Consider the following 22,173-nt stretch of genomic DNA (forward strand, 5'->3'; position numbering starts at 1 on the left):
AGAAATCTTTCAGATAGCTAACTTTCAAGTACATCTATACAGTACTAAATTACAAGCTAATCATCAAAGTTAAAACTTACAGCTTGATTTGGAACATTGTGTGAACGTGTTCAAACTGGCGTATGCTCCTCAGAAGCAGCTTTAGTCAAATCAACATTATGTTTTTATCACCATTTATGACTTGAAATCAAACTCCTGAATGTGATTTTCTAACTTTTCGTCAAGTTGTTGACATGATTAGAAGTGTGAACTCTCAGTGCAGAAGGCTTGTGATTTGTGTCACACGACTCCCACCAAATTTTAAAGGATAACCTTAATATACAAAGTGCACATGTGGATTGAGTGAATGCAGTAATATTAGTTAGAACACATCAGTGAAAGCTTGAGGAAAATTGGACAATCCATTCAAAAGTTATGAATTTTTTGATTTTCTCCACAGTCACTGCTGGATGAGAAGACTACTACAGTTTGTGATGTCACATGCTTAGAATGACATATAAGGAAAACATGAAGAAAGTTCCCAGAATTTCTTTTTTGAAAAAAGTATACATTCCCTCAACTTGCTACGGACCTATATTAAGGGTAATATTATTTCCTCTGCCTTCTGAAAGAGGTAAGTCAAGTGTTCTTTTATAATGCGAGAAAAATGAAAATATTTTGAATTTTCTTTACACTTTTTTTATATCGTTCTACCAATGTGACATTGTAAGCTGTAGTAGTCTTCTCGTCCAGCAATGATGGCAATGGAACATTAAAAATTCATAACCATTGAACAGATTTTCTTATTTTCTTAAAACTTTCACTGACACGTTCTATATCAAGGTGAACTTGTCCTTTGAGATTACACCCTGCTTCCATACTATGAAACATGCAACCAGCCAGCTAGGCTATTTACATGTATTACGTGAGTGCAGACTGCTCAGCTAATAGCACAAAATGGTGGCAAAACGGCTTTCTTCTCAGTCTCATAACATTACTCTTTTTCAGGGTAATGGACAAAGAGGTCAATCATTATAAAGATTTACCTTTTTGTCAATCAAACTTTTGTTGAAATCATCAAATGTCATGATATTTCAATTTTAAATGAAACTTTTGTGTAATTTCTTCAGGAATATTTGTATATTTTTATTTTAGGGATCTAAAAGTTCATCTTAAAATAGGTGCATGATCTTGATGCAGAAAATGACAACATCATCCTCTGAAGACAGAGTAATATGTCAACCATTATCAAAAAAGATGAAACCAAAGCAAAATACATTTTGTTTATTAAAAACTAGGCAAATCTGATGAGGATAGGATGGGTCATCTGAGAGAAATAGATGTTACTAGAAATAAACTATATATAATATTCTTCTATATTACTGTGGAAATGAAGCAGTTATATCAATCTTTACTGCTATGTTAGCATCTACCCCCACCCCTAAAAAAAGGAGACTGATAACTGAAAATCTTATCACTAATATAATTTCAATTGTGAACATGGTTGGTTCGGGTTTTCATTGTAATCAACTGCATCTTGTAATACATACAGGGCAAAACACACCAAACCCTATACCAGGCATAACATTCATTAATCGATCCCTATAGTGCCGTATTATTGCAAAATTATGAAATTTGGGTCATGATCAGGGTTGCATCTCTTTTATTCGATGTTCACATTGCAACAAAAAAAAATCAAAAAATACCTTTTGGGTTTATTTTTGAAGAGCTGACCTGCACACGTTATGAATGGAATGCTTGCCAGTCTACATATCAAGGCCAATTCAATACTGTAAAACGAGGAATGTTCGCGTGTATTTTAATTTCGCGAATTTCGCGAGTGCCAAGATTCGCGAAATTAAAATGCACGCGAAAGTTCTTGTCTACACTATATGCATTGAATGCCAGTACGTGGCAGGTCGTGAAAATTTCATGCTGCAAAAAAGACTGTCTGCTCCAATTCGCAAAAAAAAATTCATGTGGTGAATATATCATGTTTTACAGTATACAGCAGCACACCACAGCATGGTAAAAATTACATGGATCATCACAAGCAGTGCATTGTAGAATGTAAAACATTTTTTTTTTTTTTTTTTTTTTTGCGGTCATAGTTCTCACTGCACAACTTGGCATCTTTTTTCAAAAAATTTCACTAATTTGTGTGATTTGGATCAGGACTCAAGTTACTCGGAAAATTGCATTATTTCTGTTCTCTCTGTAAAACTACCATGACCTGAAAAAAAAAAAAATGTATTACACTGTAGGAGTGCAATGATAATGCATTTTTGAGTCACAGTGCTAGACTTTGTACAAATATGTATGCATGATGTTGGTTTATTGCACAAACCCTACCCTGACCCACAAATACACCACCCACATAAAGAACCATGACACAGTCATAAATTGTTTATTCCTCCTTTCTACATAGAGCAACATTTTGTAATACATAAAAATAAGAAACAAACCCTCAGGAAATATGCTAGAGCGTCCACGAAAGATACTTAGCACACAAATTCAACAGAATGGACAGCATCCATACGATACAGACACAAGTGGGCAGATAGATGTTATTACACCACGATGAAACCTGAGTTAAAGAAGCAATGAGATCATGATATCACTCTCTGCCCACGCTATCAATGAGTACTGCTTGCTTGACTGCACAAAATGATGGAAGATGATTTCATTAAGTACTGAAGGACAAATCAAATTCTCAAAAGGGGGAAAATGTAGTAACACAACATTATTCATCCTCTCTTTGCTCAATCATCAGCAGCATAAATGAGTAATTTTGGATGAATCATTTGCATATATGGTTGTGAACGATACTGTCTTGTAAAAAGAATCACATGTAAAACTGTATACAATTTTCTTGACTTACATATGTGACCCTGCATCACAAAACCAACAAAAAGTTACCACAGTGCAGACTCTGAGCTTTAAAAAGATGTAGTGCCTATAACTCAATACAACTGGAACCTCCTGATTTGTCTAAATAACAGAAAGAAAGCATACACTCTGGCAAAGTTTTTACTGAGGAGAGGGTCTATCCAAGCACTTAATCTCACCAAGTTGTGGGCTGTGCAATGAATGGGGGGAAAAAAACAGGACGTAAAATCCTGTGATAGCCACAATGAAAGGATTATGAGATTAAGCTGAAATTGTAAACATTCTATTCATGACTGATACTAACCTTAGATACTTAGAATCATCCTTCCAAAATTTGAAATTGGAGAGTATGTAAAAGGGTTTTAAGAAATGAAAAAGGGCCTCTAAGACAGACCTAATCACACTATTCTACAAAAAAAAAGTGTTCTTGAAAAACTGCTCAAACACAATTTCCATTCCATATCATGATCCCAAATTTTACAATAATGTGGAAGAATTGCTCTTTCAAAAAATATGAAAAACCTAGACTGACGAGGTGACCTGTTCCACCTATTTTGAATCCTCACATAAAATTAGAACATACAACTTTTTGTTGATTTTGTAATAGACGGTCACTTGTAAAATTTTAGTGAAAACCGACCATTTTTCTTTGTAGGATTTATTCTGAATTTACATTTGTATCTATTGAAGCAAATTTCAACTTGTACAGTGGTGTTTCACTTGAAATTTATTCCATCATCAACTCTCTTCTTGAAAATTATCAAGGTTCTCTTGCTGTTACTGGCTATACCATTAGGAATACATGAGTACGTGTGCATCTGGGATTAAAAATTATTGAAATTGCAAGTAATTTGTCCTTCACCTATGAATACAATGGTGTTTAAAAAAGCACACACACACACCTGGTTCTGCTTAAACTGAAATAGAATCAACCGCCAAATGACATGGCAGTGGGTTCAATTGTAACACATGTGGAGACATGGGCAACTGTCCTCAAATTCTCACAAATAATTTATCAGACTCACCAGCAGTGATTTATTTCAAAACTATGAAAGAACCATCACAATTTTGTTGATCTTTTATTTTCTTCAGGTTTTTTTTAACTAAGTTGCACAATAGTGTAAAATGTGATAACGATCACCTGGTTTTGAATGTATGGGGGTTAGAGTTATTGTGGAAACTCAGCTATTTGATTGGTGGTTAAAGGTATTGTTTACCATTGGGAGCAGTGATTTAAAAAATGTTCCAAGTTATCACATTTGATGCAAAGAGGCCTATGTGTAAGGCAGTTGTATCACAAAACATCCTACCATGTAAAAATTTGGCAAATACAACCAAGGAAATATTGCTATTTTCCTCACTGAACCGTAATTGTACATGGTTTAGTCTAGAAACAATTTTATCATGTCTATTGTTCATATTTTGTATATCTAACAATACTTGACATTGATTATACAGACTAAAATTATTACATTGGTTGTTTCTATCCCTAACTCACATTTCCAAACTATTTTGAAGCACTAAAGCTGGGTTTTTGGTTTATCTGCAAATGGTACCGTAAATAATGCCTTTAAACACAGATTTATCATTGATAACATGCTTTCCCAGGAACAGCAAGGTTATGGAGTTGTTGGACACCTGCCAGTACCTTTATCACAAACTACATGTTTTGTTGTTGATGTACTTGATTATCCTTTGCATGTTGGTCAAAATGTCTAAACATTTCAGTTTCAGTTGATTGCAATCAGGTTTTAACATACACAGCGGTTAACATTTTTGCAATCAGATTTGCCAGTTACCTTGAGATGCAGTTGCTCTGATATGGATCTTCAGCCTGGAATTAAGTGGAACAGTTACAATAAAAAGGGCAATAAACCCTCTAAAAGTTATCTTGTCCAAGCAAAGTTCAACCTTATAAAGAGATCAATATACCGACACGAGTCTAGCCGACAATATGACAATAGTAGGATTCACACTGACACAAATTAGTGGGATTCAAGTCTAAAGATTTATATCGCGATCCAAATCAGAAGATTTTTGCCAGTATGGACATAAAAATCTCACCTTTTGGATCGCATTACTCAAGTTGTTGCATATCAACTCTGTCATGAGACGATTGGGAGGCCTGGTTTTCTGCACAGCTCCATTGCGCAGTTTGACACTGAGGAGCAGAGATGTGTAATTGGCAGTGGTTGGCAGATCTGAGCTATAAACATAAATTATTTCAAAAGACTTATGAATATATAAACGAATTATAAATCAACTCTACAGAAACACATTTCAGGCTCAAATGCATCATGTGATTGCACTTTCACATTTCAAAACACATTTCTGTCCCAATAATCTCAAAACAGCTTTGCATAAAACCAACTGCCAAAAACTACCTGAAAGTTGTTTGGAAACCTTTAATTTTCTGCCAGAAGTGAGTTGATAAATGCACCCTATTTCTTTTCACAACATTATCATTTTCTCTCTTTTTGGGGTGGAGGAGGAAAGGGCCAGCCTCCTTCAACTTTGTGTATTACCTTGGAGTAGAAGAACTGGAAGGTAGCCAAGGACTTTTTTCATTAACTGGAAATGAAGGGAAAAAGAGATTCTATTATTGGTCTACGCTTGATCTATCTTTTTTTTTCTGAAGCTGTTGATTCAAATTTACAGGCAGTAATAAATACACAAGTCAGGGCCATCTCACCCACAAGAACATTCTTTAATAGTACATATTTTGCTCTTTTACATTTTAATATTTGTCTTGTCTGACTCTATATCTGTGAAAATTTCTAAGGGATAGGCCTACATTTAGGCCTATTTGACAAGGAGATTACAATTTGCATATAAGTAGTAATTGAAGTAATTGAAATTATATTTGGTAGGTATTATGGTTTTGAGGCATATGTGAAAAAAAATTGATTAGAAGTGAAAGATTTGTTGAAAGTTGAATTTTTGATAATAAGTATAATAATTATAGAATTTATTTAAATGAATGAATTGAATGAGATGTTTATATGTAATATGTACTATGAATATAATGGTTATTATTTTATTTTTCTGCAACAAGTAATGCAAAACATTTATGGTTTATCTTATTAGTAATCTGTAACGTACGTGTTCAATGAACAATTGTTATCTGTTTGTATCTCTTGTGTGTAACGCTGGTGGAAGGCGCATTTCCACTTTCGCATTGTGGACAATAAAGCAATCAATTCAATTCAATTCAATTCAATAAAATATCTATGAGGTATTCATAAATTATTCAATGTCAAGTCCTTGAGATAATATTAATAACTGCATCCATAATGTTACAAAATCAATAACATTTACTAACTAGAAATGTCGCTATGGCGACTGGTATGCCTCCGCCATAATGCATGATTCTCCTAATAGGTCTATAGTACATGTGGACAATGTGTGATTACATTTTCACAAAATTGGCAAAATATTAAAATGACATGTTTGTCACAAATGTATCGAATGTTCACCTTCCTTGACCTATGTTTAATTGGATGAATAGGAGAGCATGTATTTGGGGATTTAAGAACTTTAACTTCGACTTTGACCCTTTCATAAGTTTACGCACTTGAGTAATTGTCAAGGTATAAATTGTATGGAGAAAAAGCGCAATTTCTGTATTGAACAGTAAATTGTTATCATTTTCATCTGGCCTTTGATTCATAAGAGAATCAATGTCAGGCAGAACATACATAAATATGTACTAAGTTTAAAGATAACTTGAGCCACTTCCGAGATATGGAGAAAGAAGTAAGTTCAGCACTTTCACTTGATCTTTGACCTTTTTACCTTTGACCTTCTTGGCAAAAAAAAAGAAAATCCCAGAGAATCTCTAGTGGGTTATACATGCATACATCAAGTTTCTAAAAAAATAATCCTGCTGGCATTGCATAAATATAAGGAAAATAGTAAAATTTTGAAGTATTACCCTTGACCTTTGACCCCTGACCTTTGACCACATGAACCCCAAATTCCCTAGATAACCACTGCCAGTCAGTACATGCATATATACTTTGTTCCATAAAGATACCTTGAACAATTTCCAAGATACAGAGAATAAAGTGCAATTTTAACATTTTACTTGACCTTTTGACCTTTGACCTTTTGACCTCATGACCCCAAACTTTCACCAGAGAATCTTAATTGGGTAATACATGTATACACTAAGTTTCAAGAAAATATCTTCGAGCATTGCATAGATATGGGGGAAAAAGTGAAATTTTAAGCATTTGACCTTGACCATTTGACCTTTGACCTTGAGCATGTGCACCCAAAAGTTGATAGGCACAACTTCACCTCCTAATACACATATATGCCAAGTTTCATTAGGATACCTCAAAAGGTTTTGATAGTTACCCTGTCCACAAAATTCATTACGGACGGACGGAAGGACGGACGGACGGACGGACAACCCGAAAACATAATGCCTCCGGCACCACTTCGTGGCGGAGGCATAAAAACACTTCTTTTTGCATGGTACTTTACGATGACAAGGAGAAACATTATGTACAACTATTACCCTTGAAACTAACGAAAGGTACTACGCCAGTGGTACCAAAATTTTGAAAATTTTGCACTTTGGAAAGATAGAGTTGAGAATATGATATACTTAGGTAACAGCCTGTACACTATATATGGTCCATTTTTCATGCTTTTTGGATTTTAAATCTCCCAACCTTTATTTGTCAAAAGATTTTTCCTGAAAATATGATGGAAAGATGCTTATATCTAACATATTCATGATTACTTAGTTGGGGATTTTTTTTCAAAAGAAATTGCTATGAATACCACAAACATTACCATTATTTTCGTTTATTATGATGATATGAAGATTACTGACACTATTGCACAAACCTGGATTGACAACCAAAAAAGATATGTAATTTACCTCCTCAGTGGTTTTTTTTTTTTCTTGTTCTTTTTTTTTTTTTTTTTTTTTTTGCTTTCAAACAGCACTTCCTGGAAACTGGATTCATTCATATTTCAAAGACATTAATAAAGGATTCATGTTCTGTGTGGACCACGGTGGTTGTCATGGGAACCACAACAGCATGGGCCTACACTTTCATAATTGGGCAGTGGCAAAAATATCAATAAAGCAGCACCATGTGAGTGCCACCATGGCACATACAAAAATTGCTATTTAAAGTCTTGCAGCTGAATATCACTTGAGGTATTGTAGACGTCAACAATTATTTGGGTCAAAACTGCCCAGACTGCAGGGCAGGATGCAATCAATCCCGCTGTTTGTCTGAGAGCTGAGCCCTAGAGAATTCCCAGCAAAATTTTAAAAAAAAGTTGAAACAGGAAGTCCAGTACATTGACCTCTTACGTGCAGCTTAGTTTAATTACTCAGTCATCCAGGTATGGATTCATGCAGATTCTGCACTGCCCAGCTTGTTTACAGTTCTTCCGGACACAAAGCCACAATCATTCTTTGAATGCAATATTTCATAATTTGGGTTAAGGCCAGGTCTAGGCAGGGCAATTTCCACAATACTTTTTTTTTTCGATATCTTATTGCAATTTTTGTTTGTATATTAGTGGTAATTGCACCTTTTCACTTTTAATTCAATTCTCACCAATCCACTGAATGACAAGGACACAAGATAATTTGTTGTGCAATGCAACGCTGAATAGAGATAAGACCGTCTAATTTTCCAAAATCCCTGAACACAATACGTTTTGTATCATGTGCAATGTTGAATGAGTGCTATATTATGCAAATGAATAGATCATCTTTAACTATTCAGTTGTTTTGATTTACCACTATTAACATGAGCCATGACTGTGCAACAACTCCTGGAGACTTCCAATTCCCCTAAGAAGAAGGAGGGGGTGGAGAAATAGGACATGGTACAAACACTGAATTATGCATACCTTGCAGATCATCTCTGGCAAAATATGGCAAAACATAGATCCCACACCTTCTAAAGTAGTGTGGGAAGATTGAATCTGAGGTACAATGTAACCTCCACAAAATCACCATTCCGGATACTACACACTGTGTTGAAAAAACTTTTATATTGCAGACACCTGACAGCTGGCATGTTTTCAGGCAAAAGTGACGGATCATCCAACATTTGCCCTAGATGTCAAAATGATATTCTTTTTCTGTGCTAATACTTCCATGATGAATCTGTCACAGGAATACTCTGCCTCTCACAAGCACATGGCACATGCAGTAAAAAGATAATAACAAAATAAAAATAAAACATTAAAAAAAATTAAAAAATATAAAAATGGAAATAGAAATATATATACATAGTGTAGTGATAGAGAATCTAAACAATTAAAAAAGGAAGTACAATGGAATTCAAAGAAACAACATTAACCCGTTGAGGACGAGTCCCGAGTATACTCGGGCAAGTGTCTATGGGAAATGCGTGTTGTAGCAAAATCAGTCCGTCCTCAATGGATTAAGAAAAACAGAGTGAATAAAATTATCCATTGCCATCCATGTCACTAACCAGGCACAGAGCTGAAGTGACAAATTTCCCACACTTTCTGCAACTTTCTCACGCTTGTGAAACCCTTCTGGGCAGCTGAGGCTGTTGTAGGAATTAATATCTCATGTAGACTTACAGAGGGCAGCAGCTGATAAAACTGATCACATTATATACTCTGCTTTTTTAGAGCCCAAATGAGGAATTATGTTACTCTGAAGAATATCTTATCTTGTGATGGTGAGAGCAACCATATCTGCTCTTGTTGCAAAAGGGCTGCACTGTCCACTTCCCAGACATAATGCATTTTGGATTCAACCCAAGAGTAGTTTGGGCACTCTATTACAATAAAAAGAAAATTATCATACAAAACAATGTTAAAGTAAATACAAAACACTATTTTCACGAGTGGTCAACTTTAATCCGTTGAGGACGGGCTGATTTTGCTGTAACATACATTTCCCATAGACACCTGCCCAAGTATACTCGGGACTAGTCTTCAACGGGTTAACTTATTTCCACAATCACTAGGTACTGTAACACATCAAGAGCGAAGTCTGTAGTTCCCTGGTAAAAAGTCCCAAACAAATCTTTGTACGTATTTGTATAACTTCTCTTTTCCTAGGCCTGCATTTTCATATGATCCAGAATGTATGGGAAGTAATACTTGAACCACTTGTAACAAATATGTAGGCAGTTTTTCAGTCGAATAAGAGATTTATTCATCAGAGCATTGCAGGTAGCAGACCCATACTTCCTAACACTATACACAGCAGATTTTAACAAAACAAAAGATCACATTGAAAAGTTTGTGTATATATCACATAACTGAATTGGTATCATATTCAATATTGGACAGCAACACAAGGATTTGTACCTTTCTTCTCTTTTTTGTCATTTCACAGTGAACTACTAGCTGGTAGGCAATATGAACACCCACAGCAAATGAAACAACTGTGCTACAATTCTGATTTTACATAACACGTACTGTAGGCCCTACATGTACACTGTATGTGCCATAAGGCATGCCAAACTTTACATTACAATTACTGAGTATATGTCTGACGAGGGCATGATTCTGATGTACTTTTATGTTTATTACGTGTCACCTGCCACCCTTGGACAGGATTATAGTCAGCGATGTGGAGTGGACTCCTCCAAAAATGTTAAAATATGTACTCTGACCTCCAAAGTAGGTTCTGATAAACAACATTCCTGAAGTCGGGAGTCATTTTGTTGCCTTCAGGTGAGATCCACCACAGCTTGCTGGGAAGTCCTCCAGTTACCTTCCCTTTCTCCTTCTCTCCCTCAACCATCCCAATTTTCACCATTAATTTTTCAATTTCATTGCAATGCACATAATGCTCACAGAAACCAGATTCACACTGTATTAATACACAAAAATCAAAATTTTTGAAAATCAACTTTTGCAACAGGACGCAAAAACTGTTCACTCTTGTGTGTGGACACAAACAAATTGTCAGCTCTTGCAATATATGCATCGTCATGTGAAAATCTGTTCCTACTTGACTTTTTTTTTTTTGGAAGTCTCGCAAAAATTTCACCTGTGCAGCATGTGTAAACGTTTCACAAATAAACCATTAATTCTTTTCTATCCCACAATGCAACTCATAACATACATACAGTGTATAGTCCAAATTTTATGGAGAACGAACATTTACTTATAATGTCGCTTATACAGTACTCTATGATATAATTTACCCCAGAATATAAGACAAATCACTGATACTAAATAGATTCAAGTGTGCTTTGAAAATTGTGTGTGCAAGGAAACATGATGCTCCGAACCATCATTGTAATTGGAATGTATGTAGATTTTTTGTGGATGTTGTTGTGGGTGAACAGTGGCAAATAAATCAATTTTCACATCACCATGCAAAAAGTGATAACTGCTGTGTTTGAATGTGGCTTGTGACAGAGACATGTGGTCAGCACCTGTGCACCTGCTGTCCATCATCCAGCCCTGGTCTACTACCTCCCTCATGGTCAAAAGCTTGCACAGTCCAATCCCAGCAAGGACAATGCTTATTCATGAAAACTGAGAAAAGTTCACAGTTGATGGGACACAAACAAGAGACCCGTGGGTCTAGCGCTCACCTAAGTATTCACCTTTCACGCAGTTTCCCCCCCCCCCCCCAGAAGAACACTTTTTTAAAGATTCTTTTAATAATTTGGGGGGATTTTTGTTGTTGTTGTTGTTGGGGGGAGGGCAGGAGCATGGTGTCCATTTTAACAAATTGAGATCCTAACCCCCTAGGGATGCTACCTGCCAAGTTTGGTGAACATCCATCATGAGGTTTTCAAGAAGATGAAAATGTACAATTTAGGCCCCAATGTGGACCTCCCCACCCCTCCTCCCTGCCCGCTAGGGGGGCACCTCTGGATCTGCTATCAAACAAACTTGAAACTACAGTCATTAATGTACAAGCTCATAGTATTAACTTAGCTCTATTACTTCTTATTCTAGAGAAGATTTTTAAAGATTCCTTAATTTTGTGAGGTTTGGATCCCTTGGGGCCCTCCAGGTGGGACACAGTGCCCATTTGAACAAATTGAGGTCCTACACCCTTAGGGATGCTACCTGCCAAGTTTGGTGAAAATGGGTCATGGGGTTCACAGGGAGAAGATGAAAATGTACAATTTAGGCCCCATTAGGACCCCTCCCCATCCTCCTCCCCTGGGTCCCAAGGGGGGCACCCCTGATTCCGTGATGAACAAACTTGAAACTATAGTCATTAATGTAGTAACTCATAGTATTAACTTAGCTCTATCACTACTGGTTCTAGAGAAGATGATTTAAAAGATGATTTAAAAGATACCTTAATCTGGGGGCCCCCTGGGTGGGGCACGGTGCCCATTTTAACAAATTGAGATCCTAACCCCCTAGGGATGCTACCTGCCAAGTTTGGTGGAAATCCATCGTGAGGTTTTCAAGAAGATGATAATGAAAATGTACAATTAATGCCCCATTTGGACCTCCCCCCCCCCACCCCCCACCCCCCGGGGAGGGGGGGGGATGGGCACCCCTGGATCTGCCATGAACAAACTTGGAACTACAGTCATTAATGTACTAACTCATAGTATTAACTCAGCTCTATCACTTCTGGTTCTAGAAAAGAAGATTTTTAAAGATTCCTTAATTTTGGCGGTTTGGGGCCCCCTGGGAGCCCCCCCCCCCCCCCCCCCCAGGTGGGGCATGGTGCCCATTTTAACAAATTGAGATCCCAACTCCCTAGGGATGCTACCTGCCAAGTTTGGTGGAAATCGGTCTTGGGGTTTTCAAGAAGAAGAGGAAAATGTAAAAAGTTTACGCACGACAGACAACGGACGACGCACGACGCATTGCGCACGGTGCACGACGCACGAAGAGCGATCGCAATAGCTCAGGTGAGCTAAAAATATGAAACAAATCAAGTAAAAAACAAAAATAAAACCCCAAAAGTTGCACCCTTCTCCTTCCATCAACTACATGTTGTTACTTTTGAAATGTAACAGCTCATGACTAGAAGGAGACATGACGCATCTCAGTTTTTCAGGTTTTTCAATAATATTAAACAAAGAATATTAAAAGTGCCACAACAATATTGTCATGTTTCAAGAAAACTTCTTTCTTTAAAGATGTAACATTTACATCGAAATTCATGTTAATGTTCTGATGGTACATATAATATGACAATGTCTTTTCCAGGCCACTGTTAATTTTTTTCAGGGTTTCAAATTAAGATACCCTAAGACACTGCTTTGGGGTTTTTTTCCAGTTTCACATGATTAATATCAGTCACACAATGCAACAGTTTTTTTTAAAGGGTTTTCATAAGATGTCATGTTAACCCGTTGAGGACGAGTCCCGAGTATACTCGGGCAGGTGTCTATGGGAAACTCATGTTGTAGCAAAATCAGCTCCATCCTAATGATATTCAAACATACACATGTAGTCATGAATTCTCTCATCATTTGTGCAATTCTATTTTGATACGTTTTCACATATCATTTGTGTATAGTATGTGAAGCAGTTCCATTTACCAATCAGTCCTTGCCTCTTTTCGTTGTATATAAATCTAGGATGGCAATGTTCACCGCATGCATTAAGAATTAGCACTGAACAAGCTTGAAGGTTGTCATAGGCAACCTGTTTAACTCATTAGTGACTGAACCGCCCGAAACTGCCTGTCCGCATTTTTATAGTTTTATGCTTTACTATTTATATTTTTTTCATATATAGAATATATAATTATGTAACTTGAAAGAAGTCAAAGGTCAACAAAAGTACCAGTATGTCATTTCTGTGACATGCAAGGCTTTCAAATAAACATAACTTATTATAATACACAAAAATAAACATGCAGTGATCAATTTTGCATAATTTAGAAAGTTGTCGAAATGAGAGTAATATTGGTGTACCTTCCAGGGAACAATAGACCATTACGTACAGAATCTTCAGTTCCCAAAGGGTTAATACACTGTATTAATTATACCTCTCTTTTTAATAATTCCTTGATATTTCACGGTCACAGTGAGTAGGCCCAATACGTTTTTCTTCTTCCCTCATTATTCAACCCATATTGTATGTTCAGTTTGCCATACAGTGCATTCAAAAGTCTGCTTTCATCACCCCTTGGCATGAAGCAATTATCATGCAAGTCTTTGTGTAGATTGTCCATTGAATATTGCTGTAACACAATGGGGTTTCAAGGGTGTGGTTGGTATAATAGAGAAGTTAAAGAACAGGGCTTGGGAATACATGAAAGGAATATTCTACACAAAAGAGGTTACCTCATGATTTGCATTGAGGAAAAACTGAACTTTGATCCTCGAATGTAAATGTTCTGAGACATGAAATTTTTCAAGATCGCAGTGAGAGAGTGAGAATTTTCGATGTATGTATCAATGCATTCAACTTTAAGTTTGAAAGGCAGTTGAAGATGACCTGAAAAATAGCTGCACACATCACAATGCAGGCTTTGTGTGAATGCTCTTTCTTTGTAATTCATGTTAAATACAATCTCATGTCTATAACCAGCACAAATTTGCTACCACAAGACCATTAGCCCACATCTGATGCGGGGCCAGTCACAAATTCATGCAAACAGTCCATGGCATCCTGTATCTAACAAACACTAATTAGACACTTTTACAAGAGAGCACCTCCCTGCTTTTACACTCTAGGTTGTACATGTGTGGACCTAGTATACCATACATTCTGTATGTTGGGAATAGTTTTCCATCCCTCATTTTCCCTTTTTCATCAATCTTTCCCATCATCTTAGGCAGTCTTTTCTCCCTGCACTGAGGTAAGTTTTCTGCTCAATCTGTCCATCCTTTTCTTTCTCCTTCCTTCACGCATCTGCGATCCTGTTCCCATTTTAATCGTTTTGTCCTTCTTCTTTCTTTTTCCAGGGCTCACGTGACCTTGACCCGGGAGGCTTTTGAGATCTGACCTGGTCAGTTCCCTCCTCCCAGCTCCCTCCCTCTCTCACTGTTAAGCGTCCACTCCCATTCTCTCTCTTTCTTTTGGGTAACAGATATCCACAAAACATGGCAGGTGCTGGTAAAAAGTTACCTTGGAGTACCGCTGCCAGGGTGCAGGTGGTTAATTGAATCATTCTCATTGATATGATCATGACCACGTATTCTAGACTACACCTCTGGGCCTGAGTTGAGGCCTACAGTGAGTACTACAAGTTCATCGATGACCTCAGCATGATCGACTACTAATATGTAATTTGTATCAAAACTGCAGACCTACCAGTCCTTCACCATATACCCTTTATATCTTTTTTTTTAAATTAAATCCATGTCATCTATGCATATAATAATTTTAGAGTATAACAATTTCAGCAAATTCATATTTCAATTTTTTGTCTTCATTAGTGATAAATGTGCAAGTTTGACATTCACTGGAATATTAAATTCGGGAGAATGTGTTTAAAATTTTTCTCCCAAAATAGGGACCACTATTGATATCAACATTGATTGCAATGGTAAGACATAAATAGAGGGTTTAGGTGTAATTTCACACCATATTCAAGTTTTCTTTACCAACAATGGAGTAAAAAATCAGATTTAAACAGTATGGTACAATTTCAATTCAAACTGTGCAAAACACGGCCCAAGAAAGTAAAAGAGGCAATGTATGACGTCATCATTGCGCAACTCTCCCACTGGCTTATGCACAAAATCGTTATTAAAACTCATTATTTGAAACAACACTTTTACAACTTCAAACCATTCTCCCTTATGAGTCATTGTCAATACCTGTAGGTTATTGCAGGACTACAATAATTTGATGTAAAATGACACAATTTATGCTCTTTTTATTTCATCATCCATGTCAAAATGGGAAATATAAGGTCAATAGCACACTTGTGATGTGATGACATCATCTCATCCTGCAGTTGCATATCCTACGCTAGTGGTTGTGACAATGCAGCTTTCATCACTGATTCATGAAAACAAATGCAATTTTAAAATTTGAGATTTCAGATCTGATTTTGATGAAACTTCTACCATTCCGTTTGTCTGACCTTTTTACATTTAAGCCAACTTTAATATAGAGTTGTAGAAATGAGAATAGAAATTCTACAATTCTGATCAATTACACTTGTACTTACTGTAGTACAATTGACATAGGCTAAGAAGTATTTATAAACCAACATGCACACCCAATAGAAGAGCACTGGAACCTTTTTATCATCATTCAAGGCTTACACCACTCCAATGGAAAGGTACTGCCATGAGTAGATAGTAACACCTACACACTGAACAAGGTGGAAGCCTTCAAGGCGACAAATATTGACAGGTACATTGTAAATGCAAGACAAGGTGCTATGAATACAAAACAATGACTCATCTACAATCTAAGTTGGAATACAGTCATAACCTAAAACTTGGTATGCTACCAGTTTGGTATTGATATGGCACGCTGCAGCCCAGGGTACCGTCATACTACCCCGCATTGTGACATCATGTAGTAGCACTGCCTTGTTTTCTTAATAATACGTTGTAAATTTACACACTGCTCTCATACATGTAGCTGCCAAAGTTTAGCAATCATTTATACGGTACAGCGTGAGCTGTACATCTATGTACATGTACAAATGTACTGTCCAAAATGCCACTATAGCAGCATAGCACTGGCATTATACTGTTTTGTACCACAGAGACATAGAAATCATAATTAGGTAAACTGCAGGATTTATTTGATGTACCAGCTTTCATTTATTGTTGTTGAGATTACTCACACAACAACAAAAACAGTACTAAAAATAGAAATAGATTTAATTAATAGTTTGAACAACAAAGTGGTGGATTTTTAGTTGGTTCACAAAAGTACATAATACTGCATCATTTATTTTGACTTGGAATACTCAATATCATTTTGAACAAAACATAGAAGTCCTTTAAACAAGAGACCCGGGGGTCTTGCGCTCACCTGAGTAACGCAAGTTCACCTTTCACGCAGTCACTAAGCTAAATTATTCAGAGCTCTACCAAAATTTGACTAGGCATTCTCAAGTAGAAGATGAAAATGTACAATAAGGGCCCAAATTTTTTAAGATTCCATAATTTGGGGGGATTGAGGGCCCCCTGGGGCCTCCTGGATGGGGCATGGTGCCCATTTTGATAAATTGAGGTCCTAACCCCCTAGGGATGCTACCTGCCAAGTTTGGTGAAAATCCATCATGAGGTTTTCAAGAAGAAGATGAAAATGTACAATTCAGGCCCCCAAGAGGGGCACAGCTGGATCTGCTATGAACAAACTTGAAACTACAGTCATTAATTCTAGAGAAGATTTTTAAAGATTCCTTAATTTAGGGAAGTTTGGGCCCCTTAGGGGCCCTCCAGGTGAAACACGGTGCCCATTTTAACAAATTGAGATCCTATGCCCCTAGGGATACCTGCCAAGTTTGGTGAAAATTGGTCATGGGGTTCTCAAGAGGAATATATGAAAATGTGCAATTTGGGCCCCATTAGGACCCCCTCCCCCCTCACCTGGGTCTCAAGGGGGGGGGGGGGCACCCCTGATTCCGCCATGAACAAACTTGAAAACTATAGTCTTCAATACATGTACTAACTCATGGTATTAACTTAGCTCTATCACTTCTGGTTAGAACTAGAAAAGAAGATTTTAAAAGATTCCTTAATTTGGGGGGGGGGGGGGGTTGGGTCCAATGGGGGCCCCCTGGGTGGGCATGATGCCCATTTTAACAAATTGAGATCCTAACCCAGTAGGGATGCTACCTGCCAAGTTTGGTGGAAATAGGTCATGGGGTTCTCAAGAAAAAGATGAAAATTTATAATCTAGGACCCATAAGGATCCCTCCCCACCCCCACCCCCCCCCCCCCCCTGTCCCTGGGTCCCAAGGGGGGTACCCCTGATTCCACCATGAACAAACTTTAAACTACAGTCATCAATGTACTAACTCATAGTATTAACTTAGCTCTATCACTTCTGGTTCTAGAGAAGAAGATTTTTAAAGATTCCTTAATCTTATTTTTTTGGGGGGGGGGGGGTTGGGCCCCCTGGGGGCCCCCTGGGTGGGGCACGGTGTCTATTTTAAGAAATTGAGATCCTAACCCCCTAGGGATGCTACCTGCGAAGTTTGGTGAAAATCAGTCTTGGGGTTTTCATGAAAAAGATGAAAATGTAAGAAGTTTACAAACGACGCACGACGCACGACGGACGATGCACGACACACGACGGACGCCGGACGAAGAACAATCGCAATCTATAGCTCACTTGAGCCTTTGGCTCAGGTGAGCTAAAAAATCCTTATCATAGGCCTTTGCCTGCATTCCATGTGATACTTGAATATAATTAAAGTAATCATATCACTGAGTGCATAAAACATTCTTGCTATGTCAAAAGAGGCTCATTCTACCAGTACCCTACAAATATCAATTTATTTTCTTGTCTCCAAGTCATAGCAAATCAGTCACAATGTACAATAACATGTAGTACTGCAAGTCCTACAGTTTGTACGTCATTCCTCTGTACACATTCACATATTAAAGGTATGGGTATTTTTTCAATGTTTCTCCATCCAGTGTGTTTCTTTTTGGATCTTTGTTTTATAAATTAAATGAGACATGTTTGCTGCATAAATGATTGCAGAAATTGATATTTGCAAAGATTTACTGTCATGAAGAATAGGTTTTAGCATTTTAGTTTAGTTTAGTTTAGTTTAGTTTATTGAAGTTTCAAAAGGCACTTTTTAAAATAAACATACTGTAAAAGTGGATATTTTCATGCTACTAATTTTTCGTGCTTGGCCGGGTGAGAAGAGTTTCAAATGTTTTTAATTCCACAGAATCAAGACATCAACTACTGGAACATATGGCTTGCAAAAACATTTGCATGCTGTTATTTTCGCGCTTGTTTCTGGTTGCTCAAAATGCACGGAAATTTCAACACCGCGAAAAATGTCCACTTTTATAGTATACAATTATGTGAGACTGATGTCTATAGGAAATACAGGGGAAATTGCCACTTACATCAAATCAAAATGTATGTTGTGGAAACAAAGAAGAATCACATCAGAGAGTTACTAACTGGTACAACAGCTGAAAGTCAGTCATTTCAAAATGCTACAAAATGTCTGCACATTTAGGCAGATTTATACCTCATTTTAAACAACTTTTAGCGGCTCTTTTTGCTACACTTCATTTTAAACAAAGTAGCATATTTCAGGATACCTTTGGTTAACTTTTTTTCGTGGAATGTGCCCCTTCTGTCCAAATACAACAGGGACCCTACACCACATTCTGTCACACTGTCCATCGATGTTAGAAAGGTATACTTGGCGACACAATAATGTTCTTAAGGTTATACAGACCATTATAATGAGCACAGAAATTAACAATTTCGATGTTTATTGTAACGTAGGGGGCCACACGATTGTAGGAGGCACAGTACCCCCGCACATCCTGGTAACTAACCAACGCCCAGATCTTGTTGTCATATGGCACGATCCCATACACAGATTATGGTAGTAGAGTTAACAGTTCCTTTTGAGAGCAACATAAAAGACGCTCACAAAAGGAAGATAGAGAGGTACAAAGATCTGGTTCGAGATCTGAATGAAACCGATTACGACACCTCATTTGAAGCGATTGAGGTCGGACAAAAGGGATTCATTGATGCTGAAAACAAAACTCGAATAAAGCAAATCCTCACCAAGTGTAACTGTAACAAGAAGCCAAAGGAGCTGTACAATGACCTAAGCAAGGCTGCACTTCTAGCTTCTTTTGTCATATTTTACAGCAGACACGAACAAACATGGTCTGATGCACCGTATATGTCGGTATAATCAGGTTTTGTATACAGTACCAAATCCCAATTCAATATGTTATCAAAGATTAACATATTGCTGATATTATGTTATTGTTGAAAATGTTATGTGATAATATATTGTATACACAGGAAATTATTTGAAACTGAATTGTATGTTTGATATATTGAAACGTTTCCTGACTGTGTGATATTATCATTTTTGGCAACATTAGTAGTATTTGCACACACCACCTACACATATGATGTTGGAAAGTCAAATCCGTCCAACACATGGTCAAATTCAAAAGTTGTATTGATACATAAATCTGGTGATTTAAGTTTGTTTGAAAATTTTTTTTGATTAATTTCCCTCACATTTTGTATAAGTGAGATATTTCATTACATTTTAGCAGTTGAAATTATTCTGTGAGGTGAAATGTATATATGTGCATGAAATGTTACAGTATTTGGCGGCAGAAAGTTCGATCTCATTGCCTTTTTTTTTCTTTTCTTTTTTTTTTTGGTACAATGTACCCAGTTGTTTAGTAGATTCAGGGCATCCTCCTGGTAGATTACATCAATTGATTGTAGAGCAGGCTTCAGAGATGTGTGTCAGGCCCTTTGTGGAACATTTCTTTTTTAAAGGCGACCATTCATCCCCAGTTATATTTCTTTATTGTTTTAATCCTCTCCTGGAATATGTAATTTTTTTTTCAATGTAAACATGGTTATGACCTCAACGGACAAAATATCATTAATACCCTTTATGCAGACGATTAAACGTCATTACCAAAGTACACAAAAAGTATATATAGCTCATACACATTTCATCAGAATTCAACTCTCACACTCAGTTCATGGGTTTATCTCTATAGTATGCAAAATGTTAAAGTTTGTTGATTAGTATAGTATATATGTGTAATATTCTATATTTGTATATATATGTAATATGGAATTAGATACACCGAAAGAAGGCTCATTACAGTTTTTAGGACCACGGATATATTTTTCTTTTCAATGGGAAAGTAAATGGAGTTTTTGATTTTGTACAAAACAAAATCAGAAAAAAAAAAATGCAGAACATCGACTGATTATTGGTCCGCCCGGAGTGTGAAGTTTCTATAAACGTCTGATATATACATACAACTTTTGTATATATTTAAAAGAATTGATATAAATGTTATAATGATTGTTAGTGTTAAATATTATTGTTGATACTGGCACATTAATCTCATGGATGTTATTTGTGTTGTATGTTCAATGTGTACCTGCAATTATCTAAAGAGATAATTGACCTGGTTATATATAAACATTTTCTTGAATAAAGAAATGATTCAATCAAAATGTGAAGCAAAAAAATATTAAACAAAACCACCCTCCCCCCACCAAATAATCTTCACATGTTAATATATGTATGTACATCACCTTCTGTTATCTTAGATCCACGCAAGTTACAATTATGTGCACACAAAGAACAAATTTCCTCATTGTATCATGAATAGTTCAAGATTCTCTACAAGGACAAATGCCTCACAAAAAGTTACTGAACTCGCTGCACCGTTTTCATTTCCATCCATTGTCATCTCGCAATGCCTAAAATAGAACTTTGCTGTTATGTCACACCAACTCTGAGATTGTTGGGTTTCTCACTTCAAAGGTGTTTTTTTTTTCAAAGGCTGTCTGAGGTCATACATAGTGAGCTGAAACCAATGTGAAAGGAATGACCTTAAAATCTAATAATAGGAAAAAAGGTCTTCAAGGCTTTTGTGGTGATGTAAATTGACTTGATTTCAGTGGTACCTAGTATTATTAACAACCATTTCCAATCTCTGTCCAGATAGTTACCACACAGGAAAGTTTGGATACACCTGAAGATGGCAGGATTTCACATTATACAACCTTCAAACTAGGAGAGTATTGGGACACCATTTGTTACAGTAAAACAAGAAACATTCACAGCATGAAACTTTCACGAAAACACTACTGGCATTCAATGTATTGTGTTACATACAAACAGTTACGAGTAGATTTCATTTTCGCAAATCTTGGCTCCTTGGATTCCCGAAAATGTCATGCATGCGAAAATTTCTAGTATTACAGTATGTTTTTAAAATCTTCCATGTATTAGAATAGTGATTTAGGCTATACACATTATGATAATAATGATAATAATAATAATTATAACAATAATAATGATAAAAACCACTTATTTAGTGCTCAATACTGATGTTTCTAAGCGCATCGACAGAAAAAAATATCAAATTTGAAAAAGAGCATTATGTTACAGTTATAGTTATGACTTTAATATCTTCTCCTCCTTTTCTTTTTACTGGTCACCATATTCTATTCTTTAATAGTTTGTAGATTGATTAAGGGAAACAAACAAAAAGGTAACAATAGCAACAAATATCACATCATGAAGTTCGGTAGCAATTTGACCAATGACAAGCCAAGGGACTCAGACAAGCTTTACATTAGCATTCAGTAATTCATCCAAGTTTGTCCTCAGGCCCATTCAGGTGTAGCAATGTGCCTCAATCCAACAGGAAGGCCATAGTG

General features: G+C 36.6%; 1 protein-coding gene across 1 annotated transcript in view; it reads right to left on the bottom strand.

The window, feature by feature from the left end:
- LOC139735361 (uncharacterized) overlaps nt 1-22,173 on the bottom strand; it is a 75,531-nt gene that overhangs the window by 52,024 nt on the left and 1,334 nt on the right. The window lies entirely within an intron of this gene.

Source organism: Diadema antillarum, unplaced genomic scaffold (assembly GCF_040938485.1).
Source record: "Diadema antillarum isolate AM-2024a unplaced genomic scaffold, OU_Dant_1.0 seq00000570_RagTag, whole genome shotgun sequence".
In the NCBI taxonomy this organism is placed as follows: Eukaryota; Metazoa; Echinodermata; class Echinoidea; order Diadematoida; family Diadematidae; genus Diadema; species Diadema antillarum.